The sequence below is a fragment of the Notechis scutatus genome, chromosome 7, assembly GCF_049901735.1.
Source record: "Notechis scutatus isolate UNSWTSFEM ecotype Mainland chromosome 7, rNotScu1.2, whole genome shotgun sequence".
NCBI lineage: Eukaryota > Metazoa > Chordata > Lepidosauria > Squamata > Elapidae > Notechis > Notechis scutatus.
Genome location: NC_142015.1, coordinates 10,050,921 through 10,066,001, shown reverse-complemented (window position 1 = coordinate 10,066,001; position 15,081 = coordinate 10,050,921). Strand labels below are relative to the sequence as shown.

Genomic DNA, 15,081 nt, shown 5'->3' with positions numbered 1-15,081 from the left:
GGAGGCTAAGGCTGCCCTGCAGGGGCGGCTGAAGATAGGGGGGATCCAGAGAGGGGTTTGGGGGTGTTGCAGACCCCCTCCCCAGCCAGCAAAACCCCCTTTTCTCAAGACGGTGCAGCGATGGTCTGTAATGGCCGCCACAAAGAAGGCGGCAGCTGGGTAAGAATGTGCAGGAGGAAGAGGAGAAAGTTTTTGAAGTGAAAGTTTTTCTTGGCTGACCCAGGACTTTAAGACACATTTAACATCCTGAAAACTATGGCTTTTTGAATGATACTTTCCAGAAGAGAATTATAAGCGGCAATTTTGAGGTGCTGAAAAGGAAAGTTTACTCTCCTCCCCTATGGAATCAACAAATGGATATTGAGAAACCTGTCTTTTTATAGAAGGTAAAAACTTGCTTTTTGTGATAAGTGGGAAGGGAGAGGACATATATATATATATATATATATATATTATATATATATATATATATATATATATATATATTTTCTGAGGTTCTCGGGATATTTGTATGTGATTTTGTTCTGGAGATGAGTGTCTCATTCATCATCTTGATGATGAATGAGACTTCATCTGTGCTGGGATCATATGGTGTATATATATATATATAGATATATATATATATATATATATATATATATATATATATATAGATATATATATATAAAGATCTTGTTGGAGGAGATGCCATTTGAAGACTGAAATTTATTGCAATAAGGCTTTAAAATACAGATTGGGTTTTCTTTTTAAAATTGATATTACCAAGAGAAAGTGAGAACTTTGTTTTGGCTTGGACTGATTGTTCTACTCTTGAAACATCTTGGTGTTTAAGAAGAAAGAGAAAAAAGAAAGAAAGATTTATAATGGCTTTATCTGAAAGACACCAGCATAATAATCCTACCAGCAGACAAGGGCAACGCGACAGTGGTTATGAACACATCTGACTACCAAACCAAGTTAACCAACCTACTCCAAGACCCCACATACAAACCCTAAAGACAGACCCCACCACCTACCTAGAAAAAACCACCAGATCCAAAATAAAAAGCCTCCCCCATCAGTGAAGAAATCCAGCAAAGAATCATACCCAGAGAGAAATCATCCAGATGCCCTAAGCTTTATGGTCTCCCAAGATACACAAAGAAGGAACCCCACTTAATGATTGATTTTAAAACATAATAAAATATTAAAGGGAATGTTTAGAATATTGAGTTTAATTAAAGAGTCTAATTGACTATGGTGTTGATGCTATTATAAACGTATTATTGTAGCATTTGTTTTTGGAAAAGATAATTGGAATGTTATAAGATTCAATATTTAGATTTATTATTTAACTATGTATTTAATCATTTTGGATTTATTATTTTTCTTTTAAAAGTTAGTAGATAGAATGTACCAAGCAGAATCAGATTGGGTATTAGGTGTTATCTTAAATGTTAATTTAGGGGATGATAGAAAGGCATCATACTCTGATTAGTGATTTCAGGAGAAATTCTTTTTCCTTTTTACTATAGGGAATGAGACAAATGGATAATAAAGAATGGACAAAAGATACAAATATAATGACTTAAATTAAAATGAATTAAATAAGATAGAATCAAGAAGAGTGAAATGTGTGGAGAAGCTAATTTAGAAGATATAGAATGGTAAATAAAATAGGTAATGGCATGTAAGATGAGCATGAACTTAACTGAAGTCCATATAGAGAGAGGTATCTGGGGCCAAGTTACTTTCCTAAAAGATGTCTTATATTTTTGTGTTTTGTGTGTTTATGTATGTGGGAGAATTAATAAAACCTTGCAGGAATGTAGGATGAGAATAATGGTAATCAAGTCAGAGAGAAATAGATGATAATTATAAATTGGATAAATATAGAGAAAAATAATAATAATAATGAAATTGAATAAGAGTAAAGAGAAATAAGGAGAAATTTGATAAGAGATATTTGTATGTTCATATGGAAATGGTCTAAAATAGAATTATGTTGTATTAAATAATGTTTTATTTGACTTGTAAAATTTATAATGGAAAAAGGTTTATGTATTTAATGGTTAATGATGGTTTGTTTGTCTTTAAAATTAATAAAATTTGTTTTTTTAAAAAAAGAAAATCTTCTACCCATTTGAAATGTGAAATAAATTTTTCTAGATGTTTTTATTTGAGCTGATGCTTAAAATTTTAATACACCAGAAACAAAATAGTTCTCAACATCAAATTCATTTAACCTAAAAGCAGACAGTGGAAGTTTTAAGGGAACCAACAATGCAAATGCATGAACAATTGAGGAAGACATTTGTATAAAGGTTTTTCATGGCTTTTCAAGAAGTCGATCAATTTCATATTGAATGAGACCAAAGAAAATCTGCAGGCACCCTGGTATACATTTATGTCTGAATTCTCACTTTTTGCAACTTTTTCTTCTTCAATATAAGCTATTTTGTTTCATTTTCTTTCAACACATATATTTCTTTATGCATTTCTTGAACTGTGTATGAATTAAATTTAAAAAGCTCGATATATTCTGATCCAAGCATAGATTCAAAATACAGATCAAAACATGTTTTTGCAGAAATGTGCAATGAATAGCTTTCTCCTACATGCTTAGATTGGCCTCAGCCTATTTAAGTAAAAATGTTTGATCTTGCAAGTACCATATTTGTATTAATCTGGGATCAAAATGACAAAATACATTCATAGAATGGTGGCAATTCTGTTTTATAACTTCAGCAACTTGGATTCTTTGTAAATATACTTTGAGAAGACCTTGTAAAATAAATTTCTTTTATAATTAGAGAATAGATGATTGAATTTATCCCCATATTTCTATCACTATTAAACTTTTTCTCTGTGTACCCTGCCCTACTTCACCAAACGTTGAAGTAAGAGATATTTTAAATATTCATTCCAGAATTATAGCATGCATTTTTGCTAAAAGTTTTTGTTTCATTGAGTTTATCTTTGCATTTCCCATTCTGTGCATTATCAAAAAATGTAATAGTAGTAAAGAATTGCTCCAAAACATACAAGTATATATGTTGATATCATAAAGATGTTTTCATTCAATGTTTATAGATACAAATTTCAAAAATAAAGCAGCTGACCTGTTGACCCATAATTAAGGACACAATATTATAATGTTAGCAATCTGATCTTTTAGCTATCTTTTATCTCTTGGAAGTGTCAATGTTATTATTGAAACAGGTTAATTTTTCCCTGATTGCATTTTTGCTGGTTTATGCCTGAAATAAATACCGTAGCTGTTTGATTGATTGATACTGTTTTGATTCTGCTGTTTCAGAATTCTAGTGACTGGATCTTAGGTTTTAATTTTAGTACCTGAAGCAGACTAACTTGTATGCATGTATGTGTAAGTGTGTGTGTGTGTGTGTGTGTGTGTGTGTGTGTGTATGTATGTATGTATGTATGTATGTATCAGTGGTGGGATTCAATTTTTTTTTTATTACCGGTTCTGTGGGCATGGCTTGGTGGAATAATACTGCTTTGATTCTGCTGTTTCAGAATTCTAATGACTGGAATTCTAATGACTCGATCTTAGGTTTTAATTTTAGTACCTGAAGCAGACTAACTTGTATATCCTGACATCATTATAAAGCCCTTGTTTCTTCCCTAAAAACCATCACAAACAGAGGCATCTCGTTTATTCATCACATGAGTGTTTAGGGACTCAACCATCATGACCTGGAAACCATTATTCAGACCTGGAAACCAAGTCAATTGAAAAAAGTTCCTTCTTACTTGCCTAGAACATGACATTCCCCCCACACATATATACACATACATACATACATACATACATACATACATACATACATACATATCAGAGATGGAATTCAGGTTCTGACCAGTTCTGGAGAACTGATAGCAGAAATTTTGAGTAGTCCGGAGAACTGGCAAATACCACCTCTGACTTGAGATTTTATTTTTTTTAAATAAAAGTTTTTTATTTCAATCTACACATACACAACAATACATTCACTGTGTGGCATCAATATATCATACATTTTAGTATAAGCAAGCTTAATAATCTCTTAATATCCACATTCAAAGTCCTTCCTTGCTTATTTTCAACATTTCAATACTCTCTCCTAATGCCAACCACCATATCAGTTAGACATACCTAATAATTTCATTATTCAATTTCCTCCTCAATTTTTTTTAAATAAAAAAATCTCATTTGGCAAGCAGTATGGTTCCAGGTTTCAATACAATACAAACATGACCATATTTAACTATTCATTTTGTTTGTTCAATTTCATATCACATTAACCTTATTAGTATTAAGTATTAAACTTATCCAATTCCAATTCATATTATAGCTTATTTTATTCATTAAAATATTCTCATCTTATTTTACAATGTTATTTGAAATTCTCATCTCATTTCTATATTCATTTCCCAAATTACCTTTATCTGTCACATTTGAAATTTTATCAATCCTTATTTTAATTCAAAATTGTCCCGTCTGATTGTTGATTTGAGCCAGCCACATTCAATCTACCTTGATACCATCTCCCTAATTACTATATAACACACACACACATACACACATATATATATACTTTATTTTGTCAGATTCTGCATTACATTTTCTCAATCACCTTATCAATCAGATGACAATACAAAAATAATTTTGTAATAATTACAAAAATACTAGTCTAATCAATTAATTATAGCAACTGATATTAACCCTTCCATAATAGTTCTCATTTCATCATCTTCCCCCCTTTTCTTATACATCGTTAATCATCAACATATTTTTATTATAAATTCCCAATTCCATATTTATTCCATTAAATTCCATGTCTAGTATAGCAATAATTCTTTAATAACAGGAAAGAGGGGGGGAAAAGAAAAGAACTAAAAGAAAAAAATCACATCAGTTACATACTTATCTATTTTCTATACTTAATCAATTATTTCACACCTTATTACCTTGCAAAATCTCTTTCCTATCCTCTTTTTAAAATTTCACCTATTGTCTCTCGCTCTTTTAACAATATAGTTCCTTTTTGTCCTCGTTTGCTTCCTGTTTCTCTTTATTTTCTGATCCTTTCTTTTAATTCCCCTTTCCCCCATTCTTATTCCTCTCCATTTGTCATTCCAATTATTAACTTTTTCTCCCTCCCTCTTTTGATTTTTCTTTTGAACTTCCCTTATCAGCTTCCCCCTCTCCTTTTTTTCCATTTTCTAAACCATTTTCCCTTTTATTATCACATTAGGCCACACATTTTTAATTTTAATTCCTTTCCCCCCTGCTTAAGTAATTGTTGATCCCTTTGTTCTTCAAAGCTGGCTTCTTCTTTGTTAAACTCCTCCTCCTCCGGTTTGCATTCTTCTTCTACACGCTGGGTCGCCGTTTCTAATTCCTGTAATGCGTAATTACACATTTCAAATCTAGTTTTCATCATTTCCCTTATGTCTTGCAAAGTCCGCTCTCATTTCAACAAATAATTCCTCCACTGTATCTTCTCTTTTTTTCTTTTCCTCTTCCCTAATTGATGTATTCAGTCCTAAAGTCCAGTATATTATTTCAGCCAGTATCTTTAAAGTTTATTTTCAACAATCAATGTCCTTAAATCTTTGTTCCAAATTTTCAAGTGGCCCTTTCCAAACTGTTTCCCACACTCACCGGATGGTTCTATGCCAATATTTTCAAATATCTTCCCCTTTGTAGCATTCTAATGTCACCTTCCAGGGTTTTTGTTTTTTTATAATGGAGTTTCTTTTACTTTCTTTTAAGTTCCCAAGTCCAATTTCTTAGAAAGACCAAACACTTTTTAAAACAAAAGATCACTGAAGTTTTCCTGTACCATCAGGTGGTGCTCTTGAGCCTTTTTCACCATCCACTCCTTCCTTAACTTTAACTTTCTTTGTTGAACATAGTACTTTTATTAAATTCGCTAATTTCAGTCATTAGCTATTATTATTTTTCCATTTCCACACACTCAATTTCAGCATTTAGTTAATGCCCTTTGAGTGCCCATAATCCAATAGTTATCCAGTTTAATTTCTAAACCTTTGTTGTGTTCAAATATTTTCCTTTAAATTTTCTCCTCCAAAATAATCCAGTACAGTAATTCAAGCCAATCTTATAAAATCCAATTTCCTTCTCTCTCTCTTTGGTCGCAGCTTCCACACACTTTCCTCCAATACAGTCCTTTATTTTTAATACTGGGGTCCCTCAAAATCCATGTATTTTGCCTGGTTCGCACTCCACTTGCTACTTCTCCTCTCCAGCACAAACTTAGTTTCCCAGGCTGTTCTTCGTCTTCGTGGTGGCCATTTTGGATCACCGCTACCGCTTGCCTTTGGAAGGGGTTTTTCCTGTCAGGGAGGGGAGTTGCAGCTCCCCTCAACCCTCCAGGCAATTCCCCCTTTCTTCACCAACCCTCCAGGATGGTTTTGGTCCTGATTGGGACCCTCCAGCAAGTTAGCTCGGAGCAAAACCGCACACAATTGCGGATTCTAGTCCGATTCCGACGACAAGCAAACTGGAAGTCCCTGACTGGAGATTTTACATCCTTCCCCTGCCATGCCCACCAAGCCATGCCCACAGAACCAGTAGTAAAAAAAATTGAATCCCACTATATACATACATACAAACACACACACACACACACACACACACACTCTTACACATACATATACATGCATACATATCCCCCTTTGTTTCCTTACTTCTACAGACTTATTTCTTCATTCCAATTTTCACAAAGGAGCAGATATTGTTTAATACTGCTTCAGCCCAGATTGCTGGGAGAGAAAGTAGTTTAAAAGTATTATTTAATTGACTAATTCATTGGCTTCCTGGCACTTCTTGCAGTACTGAGCTTGCCTTTTAAAATCCAGCGCTGAAGCCAAAGAGTGCTGGATTTCAAAATAAAAGCCAAGGAGCTCAGTGCTACAGGAGAAGTTCCAGGAAGCATTGTTGGAGCTGAACCGGGCTTTAAAGCATAAAATAGCCTGGAGCAAGTAGCCCTTGGGGGAGGGTTAGTATCTTTAAAGCTGTGTCCTTGTGATGAAGGGGCAGTTTATATTACATTTTATAGATTAATCCACCAGTAGAAAATAGGTAACATCCATTTGAGGTCAATCCATGCATTTAATGAGGAGGAGGAGGAGGCAATATTAAATCAGAGCCTTGGTACAAGGGGCAATCCAGTAGAAATGCCTTGATGGTTCTGTCCAAGCAGAGACAGGAGTGTGGTAAGTATGGAATCTTACTAAATCAATTCATACAGCAATACAATGCTCAGTATCTTTAAAATTGGTAATTCTTTCATGTTACTGACTGGGGAGTAATCAAATGATCAGGTCTCATGCTGCCTGGGGAATTCTGGGAATTGAAGTCCACATGTCTTAAAGTTGCTAAGCTTGAAAAACATCAGAAGTACAACTTCTTGTTGAGCCTGGGTTATTTTCCTGCATTTTGGGAATAAGGAAATTATCCTATGTGCCTGGTGCAGCGATGCAGCTGAAATTTAGTTAGATGCTAATTGGAAGGTTAAAGCAGCAGATACAGATAGTCTTTGACTTACAACTATTTGTTTAGCCTCCATTTAAAGTCACAACAGCACTGAAAAAAAGTGACTTATATTTTCCCCCCCCCCAAGAGACGGACAGAGAGAGAGAGAGACAGAGGGAAGGAGGGAAAGAGAGAGAGACTGAGAGAGACACAGAGAGAGGGGGAGGGAAAGAGAGAGTTAAGAGACAGAGAGAAAGAGGGGGGTGAAAAGAGAGACAAGACACACACACACAGAAAGGGGGGGGAGAGAGACAAGAGACACAGAGAGAGAGGGAGGGAAAGAGAGAGACAAGAGATACATACAGATAGAGAGAAAGAAAGAGAGGAAGGAGGGAAAGAGAGAGAGAAGACACACAGAGAGAAGACACACACAGAGAGAGACAGTGAGGGAGGGAAAGAGAAAGAGAGACAAGAGACAGAGAGATGAGAGAGAGAGAAAGAAAAAAGGGAGAAAGAAAAAGATGAGAAAGGGAGAAAGAAAGAGAGATAGAGATACCTGTTTAAAAGAAAATAGAAAAATGGCTCTTTGAGTGTTTAAGCTTGCAGACCCCGGGTTAGGCAAACACCATGGTCATTAAGTGAACCTTGTGGTCATTAAGCAAACACTGTGGTTGTTAAACAAGTCCATTTTCCCCAATGGGCATTTTTAACCGGAAACCAAAGGAATTGTTGGAAACTGGCAAAAAATATAGAAAACCTCAGTCACAAGACTGTGTGGGATGTAACTGGTCATAAGCGCGTGTGTGTGCATTGCTGTCAAAACACCAAAAACAGATCAGGTAGCTTTAGGGAGGTCAGTCGTAAATTAGAACATTCACTAAGCAAATGACCATTAAGTGAGGACCACTTATATTTAGTTTGCTACTCACATGGCCACCTAGCCATGACCAACAAGCCATGCCCAGCCAGTCATATGACCACCTAACTACACCCAGCCAGTCACATGAACACAAAACCATGCCCAGTCAGCAAGCCATACCTACCCAATCAGATGACCACCAAACAAAATTGTTTTTGTTTAACCCATATTCTCTGTCTCCTGCCTACTTTAATGATATAATATTAATTTTCTTTTATTTCTGGCACCCTTGGAGTCTGTTTTGCAGAATGGTTGACAGAACTACTATACAGACAGGTAAACAGCCAACTCCTTTTTCATTCCTCTGTGCCAGGTAAATCAAATGCTGCCCTGCCAGACAACCTGCATTGCAATTGTAGTGAAAAGGAGAAATGGGGAAAGAGAGGGCAAGAAAAAAAAAACCTACTACCGAAGCCAGGTCTTTAGAAGGAGAGGAAAACAAGCACGAGCCTTTTGCCAGGATATGGTCTGGCAACAGGTTGGAATATTTAAAAAGGAAAGCCTAAGATAAAATGGTTGTGGGGAAATGGGATCTAGAGGGTAAATAATGATGATTATGGGTGAAGTTGTTTGGGTTTTGTTTTTCTTTCTATTCTTCCCCCACTTATGCTGTGTACTACTTTATTCCTTTCAAGGTACATTCCCCATTGTATGCCTGCTTAGTCTCATGTAATCCCTTTGTTCTGTCTCGCCTTTCCTCTTTCCCAAAAGATGAAAGAGTACAAACTCACACAAACACAGGCAGGCAAGCTGGCTCGGACATCACAGAGTTAATTCTTTGGAACTGATAATATTCTTGGCATTCCAACACGTCCTGCCTGCCAAGTCCAAACTGATAGTAAATAAAATTTTACTCACAGAAAATCACAAGGCAGTCCACAAAGAAAATCTGAAGTAAGGTTAAACTTTGTCCCATACAAAGTTTCAGGAGAAAACACACCCACTTTTATCCCCTGTGGGGTGTGGCTCAATGACTCAGCTCACTCTCTGACGCTCCCACGCCTCCTACATTGTTGCTCATGTTTTTCCCTATGATGCTGCTTAGGATCGAGCCAATACTCTTCCTCTTTACTCCCTGTCAGGGGCTGCTCCCATATCCCTTTTCCTCCTGATTAATCTCAGGCTGTTCCTCTCGGTTGTCTGATGGAACCTGAGGCATTATCAGGGAGGAAGGTCCTGAGGAGGAAGGCATTCCCAGTTCCTCCTCCTCATCTTCCGGGTCCTCTTCCTCTGACAGCATAGGCTCGGGAATCAAGGCCACAACACCCTTCCTCTCCAATCTCTCCATTTACAATGGGGGGAGGGAGAAAACCAACAGGTCAGTCATAAGACAACATGAACTGACTGTAATGAGGATTACATGCTGTGAAGGTCTAATAGCAGTAGCACTTAGCTTTACATATCACTTCATAGTGGTCTACAGACCTTTCTAAGAGGTTAACAGAGTCAGTTATTGCCCCCAACAATCTGGGCCCTCATTTTACTGACCTTGGAAGGATGGAAGGCTGAGTCATCCTTGAGCTGGTCAGGATTGAACTCTGGAAGTCAGCAGAATTAGTCTGCAATACTTCATTTTAACCACTGCACCACCATAAATGCAGACATTGGTCATTACATTATTTTTTTAGCACTGTCATAACTTTTAACAGCCACTAAATGGGACAATAGATAAGTAAGGACTATCTGTACTTTACTTCCACTGATTAGTGAATTATGGGATTTTAGGAACGAAAAATTCTGCAAGTCTAGTCACCTTTCTACAAACAATGATTGACTCCTGGCCAGGAGTGGGATTCAAAAATCCCAGCAACTGGTTATCTGCCCGATTGCTTGTTGGTCATGGCCTTCTGGAACTTCCTGTTTCCGGCTTCCGGTAGGCCTCCAGAGCTCAGAGGAGGCCGTTTTTGCCCTCCCAAGGGTCCAGAGGCCTCACCCCCCCCAGGCCTCTGGGAGGGCAAAAACAGTCTCCCAGGCTCTGGAGCCCCTCCAGAAGCCAGAAATAGAACCATTTCTGGATTTCCAGAAGGCCCATTTTCCCCCTCTCAGAGCCTCTGCATGGACCCTGAACTTACCTGGATTGAAAATGGGCCATGTGGAGATTCCTGGGAGGGGGGGTGGGGTGGGGCAGGGGGGGTAGGGCCAGCCGGTCAGTTGAAATACTGGTTTGGTGAATCAGATGTAACTTTAACATCCAGTTCACTCGAACTGGTCCAAACTGGTAGAATCCCACCTCTGCTCCTGGCTATGATCTATACCAGCGGTTGCCAACCAGTGGGCCATGGCCCACTGATGGGCCGCGAGAAAATTTTGGTGGGCTGCAGAAAAATGTCATCCCTCAGAGCACCCTCTAAAGCAATTAATCCAGGCTGCGCAGAAACACGAGGCTGTGCCTCCCACATGGCGTGTGGGAACCCTGCCCACCTACTCACTCCTTACCCGGTAAACTTGCCTGCTAAGTTGCTATTTTTCCTTTTTTTTTTTTTCCTGACCATCAGCTGTTCTGCTGTGTTGGGAGATTTAGATTAGCTAGGAAGCAGGAAATGGTTGGATTTCTTGCTTTCTACCTAGTCTTTAGATCTTCGGCTCTGTTTTTAAGCACAGCTGAACCTCCCTTAGGACTGAAGGTTCTATTATTCAGTGCAGACTCATGACAAGCAAATTTTATGTGACAGACTGACTTAGCCGATGGCAGATAGATAGATCACTGTGAGCAACTCAATCTGCCTGCCTGTTTTGCCTGCTTTTGTGTAAAGGTTGCTCTTTTTTAAAATAAAAAATTCAATATTTACATACATGGTGTGTTGTGAGTTAATTTTGTGAGTTTGCTTGCCAGCAAATTTTATGTGACAGACTGAGCTAACCGATGGCAGATAGATAGATCTCTGAATGAATGTGAGCAACTCAATCTGCCTGCCTGCTTTGCCTGATTTTGGGTAAAAGTTGCTCCTTTTTTAATAAAAAAATCAATATTGATATAAATATTTATAATATTTACATATAAGCCATGCCCAGCCAGTCACATGACCACCAAGCCATACCCACAAATTAGGACACATCCACAGAACTGGTTAGTGGTCCCTGGGATTTAAAATTATGAGTTTGGTGGTCCAAAAGGTTGGCAACCCGATCTATACCATGGGTGTCAAACTCACATCATCACAGCAGTATCATGTGACATATCATGACTTTTATCCCCTTCGCTAAATTAGGCATGTGTGTGGCCAGTGCATGACCCATCTGGTCCATGGGCCGGGAGTTTGACACCCCTGATCTATACAGTATCTAACTATTGAAATAAGCAAGAAATTCATATGAAGAAATACAATCAACTATTTCAATAAAAATCAGTAATAAGGATTTCGAAAAGTCCTTTCAAAAGGGTGTTTTAAGCTCATCACACTCAGGAGAAAGCCGCATTACTGTTTTGGAGTACACATTCACATTGCATATGTTTCAACATATGGATAGTTTTAAGAGTTTTTTTCTTACTGAAACAGGTTTTTGGCTGGAATGACATGACTGCTGAGCAATTCTCCCACTAGGCCAGATTAATTTTAGGCAGGTGGCTGCTGAAGGACTTTTTGAAAAGTTCTCGATCCTTTTTTCAAGAAGGATAAAACTTGCAAGTTGAAAGAAATAGACAGTACTAACTTACAAGTTTGAAAGTAGACAATATTAGCCTATAAAATTGTGTCTGAGCAAAGCAATTAAAGTTGATTATCAGCAGAATAAAAACAAAGTGAACAAGGTTGTTTCCTTCATAAATGCAGTTCTTGTGCTCTTTTTGTTGGTTCATGATATTGAAATATCTTCAATAACATCAGGTCTACTCTTAGGGAAAAAATAAACTATATGTTGACAAAGCAATTTCTATATACTTTATGTCATGGTTCTGTGTATGGATATGAATCAACTCAGCTAGAATGTCATAGGGGAAACAGTACAATTAAGCCAAGGTCAGCTTCTCAAAGTTTCTGAATAACTATGTTCAACAGCTATGCTTGAAGTCTCTGGTCCTTGCATATCACACTAAGGCATAACATAGCTTGCTTTTGGCTTAGAAAAAATATATAGTTAACCTAATTCCTAGTTACAAGTAACGTAACTATTTGTTATTTACTAAAATAGCAAATTTACTAAAAATCTCTGCATTTAGTCATGGTTGTCAGTGTTGTTTTTGGGGGGATAGCAATGGGTTGAAATGATATAAGGAAGCTTCTAGGAGGTCAGAGTGGCCCAAAGTCATATCACAATTTGTGATATTTGTGGAAAAGTTAAAACTTGAAAAAGAGTTGATTGTCTCCTAGTTCCATTTCCAATTTTAATTTTTTAATATTGTTTTTAAAGGACACTGAAAATGAAAATAGGTTTTCCATCAAATTACTACAGTACACATCTCAGGTGAGGATGAGGTACCAAGTCAAATCTCGCAACAACTTTGTGTAACACTGCATATTGTGTGCCCTAACAATATCATCTTGTTATAGATACTGTACTTTGTAAACCATGATTCATGGCTTTTCATATCTTAAGAAACCAGACAACTCACAGAAGTTCAATGCAGAAGGTGCATTAAAACAATGAGCAGTCTCTCAAAGCTACTTCGATACTTTGATGTTTAGAGGCTATGGGAACAGTTTTAGAAATTCTGCAAATCCCTCAGATGTTTTGCCTGAGGAAGAATCACCAGTTTAATTATGAGGGTTGCCTGAGGCTAAATCCTTTCCCAAACCTAAGGTTATGCAGACCACACCTGAAAAATATTGTTCTTACAAAAAATCCTCTTGGAAACTCCTTAAGTATTTCACCCAAGGGACAAACTCACCAAGCTTTCTCTTTGTGTATCTTTAGGCAAAAAAAGAGAGAAAGCAATGATAGCTACAGCCAACACAACAATTCTAATGTTTGATTTCATTCCATTTCATTCATCCTGTCTTATAATGAAAGTTAAATCTTTCCAACACTGAGGATCCTTGGCATGCAACAGCTTTAAAAGGGGCTTGGGAAAATAATTAGTATTTCAGGGCTAAAGCTTATCAAATTCCTTACTAGCCTTTGAAAATGTATCCAAATATGAGATTGAATGAGCAAAAAGAGAGTTGTAGCTTCTCAATTTCTTGGTTGGATGAACATTTCTCCTTTCCGAGAAAAATTGATTTGGCTTTCTACAATCTTCTCATTTTTTAAATTCTGCATCCCTCTACTTATAAAAAAAATAATCAGAGCAAATCTTGCATGTAGTTTGGTGTGCAAGAATCTTCATCTGTAAATTTGTATGTATAAACATCTACACAGTAAGGCAGTTCAGTGCAGTGGTTAAGACATCAAGCTAGAAACTGAGAGACTGAGTTCTAGTCAGGCACTGGACTGGATAAGCCAGTTAACTGTGACTCAGCCCTAGGAAGAAGAAGACAAGGGCAATCCACTTCTGAAACCTTGCCAAGAAAATGAGAAAGACTTTTCCAGACAACCACTAGGAGTCAAGATTGAATTGAGGACAATGAATATTACAAAAACCCCTCATTCACTTTGCTGCACATATTTTATACATATTTTCAACCAGGTGAACATTTCTAAGGAATGTTATGTCTGTAAAAACACAGTGCCTCAATATTAAGAAAAGTAGCAAATTCATTTCAGGTTATAGGTTGGTTTAGAAACTACAACTTAAGTTGTCTTATATTAATACATAAATCAAATAAATTTATTCCCCATTCCTACAAGCATGACCTTTTTTTTGTGATAGCAAGGATCTTTATATGCAAAATATGACATGTAATGGGAATATAGAAAAAAGATGTACATTTACCTGCAAGGAACTTATATCTATAAAAGTGTAAAAGCATTCATGTGTCATCACAAAATCTCCAGAACCATAAAGGCTACAAAAATCTGGCACATATGTTCCTCTTGGCTTCTAGGTACTCACTAAGAAAGGATTTTTCAAAATGACCATCAGAGCATTAGTATTTTCTCTATTACTATTAACATGCTCTGATGCTAAGGAGTTCTACTCCCCCTCCCCACCTGAAAAGAAATCTCTTCCAAATGCAAAACACAAGCAGAGGAGAGGAGTTTCAGTTTCAGTTTAAGTTTCACAGCAGCAAACAGCTTTACTACAGAACAGTTGAGCTAAGCCATGCCCAGGCTCCTTGCTGTCTCCTGGTTGCTCACACAGCAAATACTGTTTGAGTTTCCACAAAGCCCTGAAGTCTCTCACACATTGACAGGACACAATAGCCAGATGAATACCGATGGATGCTGATAGGCAGAGGCACAATTTTCCTCCCCTTATTTTCCTCTCCAAAAACTTTCCCAAAACATAGTTTTGTAGCGAAGCATGGGTACCCTGCTAGTTTCCAATATATCTCCAACTGTTTATTGGTAACCAATGCAACCTATCCACAACACTGTTGTTTTGGCAATGTTAAGGCTCACATCCAAAAATAAAACTGAAGTCGTGCAAATTCAATTTTTTATCAGAGTGTTCATCCATCACTTTTTTAGACTTTCACTAATAATTAGATTTTCACTTACTGCTACTTTTCTTAAGAAGAACTTTACAAGTTTACCAAGAATTTCACAACTGGTATAGCAATAGTTACATAAAATTTGACCTATTCAAAGTGTACTTTGCAATCGATTCTCCTTGTAATATAAGAGGAAAGGATGCAAA

At 37.1% G+C, this 15,081-nt stretch overlaps 1 long non-coding RNA gene across 1 annotated transcript in view; it reads right to left on the bottom strand.

The window, feature by feature from the left end:
* LOC148130025 (uncharacterized) overlaps positions 1-13,793 on the bottom strand; it is a 146,799-nt gene extending 133,006 nt beyond the window's left edge. Inside the window, exon 1 of the long non-coding RNA XR_015750351.1 lies at positions 13,455-13,793. This is a non-coding gene — a long non-coding RNA (uncharacterized LOC148130025). The remainder of the gene's footprint in view (positions 1-13,454) is intronic.
* Positions 13,794-15,081: the final 1,288 nt, after the last annotated feature.